Source organism: Poecile atricapillus, chromosome Z, assembly GCF_030490865.1.
Source record: "Poecile atricapillus isolate bPoeAtr1 chromosome Z, bPoeAtr1.hap1, whole genome shotgun sequence".
NCBI classification, from domain to species: Eukaryota; Metazoa; Chordata; class Aves; order Passeriformes; family Paridae; genus Poecile; species Poecile atricapillus.
Genome location: NC_081289.1, coordinates 19,200,374 through 19,203,292, shown reverse-complemented (window position 1 = coordinate 19,203,292; position 2,919 = coordinate 19,200,374).

Below are 2,919 nucleotides of genomic sequence, written 5' to 3'. Positions count from 1 at the left end.
TTTCTTCTTCTTCTCTGGTTCTTCAGGTATTCCAATTTTCACACCACGATTTCCTTCACCTGTGCCTGGATTTCCCCCAGAGGTCCCTCACAACCTCATCTCTTATCCCCACAGTCACTGAAAATACCTTTCTTAGTTTATTTATTCTTCTATCTGTTGTTTTGAAAAGGTTTTTTGATTAAAAAGACATTCAGTTTATGTAGGGCTCACCAGCACATCCAAATTATTACCACACCATAACATGCAGAGGTTTGCAAGCTGGAGCATAGTGATCTTTTGACAAATTTTCTTTTTAATTCAGACTCACAGTTGTAGATGTGTTGTATCCTTATTCCCATGTTTTATAAAGATTTTTTCTTCCATCATCTAGTGGTGTTATTTTCGTTTCCATAAACCAGGCGAGATATGTTTTGAGCTGCTGCTTTTCCTCCTGTTTGATATTCTGAAAGTCTCAAATACAGTTTCCTTTCTGCTGGAAAATTACGAAACCAGACAATTTATTTTTCAATGCATTGAAGTAAATTTTCAGGTAGTTCTTCTTTAAAGAAAAGACCAAATCCCTCCTCCATTTGCAGCTCCTTGGGATTTTATTTCTTTGCTTTTATTTTGTATCTACCTTTACCCTACTTTTGCCCTGAGCTTGGAATTCACAGGGCAGTAATTCCAACATGGATTATACTTGATCTCAAGATAAAAATTTGTTAAAAAGCTTCAGGGAACTCTAATTCACCAATGAGGACTGCAGAAGGTAGAAGTTGCTCCACCCATTGTCCCAAACCCAGTCAGAACATTTGAGAAAATCAACAGCCTTCTGACATTCCCACAAATATATAAAAAGACCTTTTTTAGGTGGCTGAACAGCTTGTTATTGTTTCAAGGTCCCAGTACTGCTGATAAATAAATAATCATTGTTTTCTGAACAGTATCTTTTGTCTTCATGTTTCTCCCATCACGACCCTTGAATGTTACTAATTCATAAGGCATGGGCTGATCTCTGTACTGACTCGTGTGCCCTGAATAACCATAGGGTTCAAAATGAAATTGAGAATTTTTGACTTTCTACTCTTGTCTTCTAGGGGAAAAAACATTTCTCCAGCTTTTCTGTTATTAATGCTTTTTGTGGGGTGGAAAGCACTGGAGATTTAGGACTGAACCCACTGGCTGGTTACATGCACGATGTGTAGACAGACAAAGGTACATTTGCCTTGTATCTCATGGGAAGAACATATCTAGGATTTTCCATGCCCCCAAAACTTTCTTGCCTGTCCTCTGCCCACCCTCTTCTAGTCAGTGACAAACTGGGCTCCCCAGACTGGACTGCGATGCCTCCATGACCCTGGGTCCTGGAAACCTGGAAGATGCAGAGGAGTTTGATGTGCAGGGTGAATTCTTCCTGAAATTAATAATTGTATCTCAGACTTCTATACCTCAAAACTTTCATCAAGCAACAGAACCTTGAGACCTTTCAGGTAAATTTAACAACTAGCTCTGGAAGAAAAGCTATAGTTAATGTGAAGATTTTGGGTTGGCCTGTACAGTTCAGGATCTCTTTTCAATTTTTTCAGAGAAACTAAGTAAATAATAATAAAAAAAATCTTAAATATTCAATTATATTTTTAAATGGAAAAATACAATCTTATTTCATATTTTTATGATCCATAAGGTCAAAGGGTGGATAAAATATACCATTTAGGGGTAATGGTTTTCTAACCTGTGAGATAAGAGCTACCCCTAAAGAAGATTCAGTCCGAAATGATAAGATGAAAACTGAGAGAGGGAGAAGGCAATCTGCACCTGCATCTTAAACAAGACTGAGTGAGGGAAATGCCCTGAGCCCAAAGAACTTCCTTGAAGGCAGTGCTCCTTTCCACCTGAACTCTGGAAAAAGGAGGCACTCTCATTTCTATTTATTTTCTCCTTCAGAGGGAAGGGCTGCTCCCTCTTCTCTCCTGTACCATTGCTCCCACAAAGAGTTTCACAGTCTGAGATAAGCAGTTACTCAAGCTCAAGTTGCAAAATAGTAAATCTTCTGCTGAAATCAATACAATGCAAAGGCAAGGATTTTTATGTAGAATGTTTTTATTATTACATTGAGAGTCTCTGTTAAATTAACCTGGGTAGTCCAAGCACTTTCCCAAGGAATAAATCTTTTTCTTACATTACACACAGTAAAAGGAAGAGGGAAACAATATCATAAAACCTTTATTCTCTGTTAAGGAGATAAATGTTTCAGTTGCCGATTTGTAAGTAGGGTAAGGTACGTATACCATCGGGAATTATAAGATATTAAAAATTGTAATTCTTTTTTATGAAACATTTTATGATTAGTAAACTCTGCTGGACAGTCCTGTTTTGGGGTGAGGAGCATGGCTGGGAGGTATTTCTCTGATTGGTGACTGCTAGCAATTAATATTTGCTCTATTTTGCTCTCCTGCTATTTTTGCAGACTTGGAGTAGCTGCCTATGAGGCATTTATGAATTCCCCTGGTTCCAAGCTCTTCCAGCAAGTGGTGTTCCAGGGAGCCAGGAAGCAGAGCTGGAAAGGCAGCACTGCATTCTGTGGTATTTCTCCTTCATGTGTTTATAAAGCATGGGGGGGGGAAGAAATCACAAGCAGATAATTGGAGTTAAAGCTGAGGGCTCAAAGGGCATGTGGGCAGGAGCACAAGGCTGCTTTGGGGGTGCTGAGCTCTTTGTGTGCAAGCAGAGGAGGCAGAGATATCTGTGGCCCACAGCTTCGTGGCTGAGGTTTGCAGTTTCCTTCACCACCTGCCAGACAGGCTCTGAAAATGGCCAGCAGAATTCCTCAGGTGTAAAAGTGCTCCTGCACATGGGCGTGTCTGAATGAACGCGCACACTCGCGCACACAAACCCAGAAACTCCTGGGGGAAACAAGACTCACTCTGTCTTTTAGAAGCC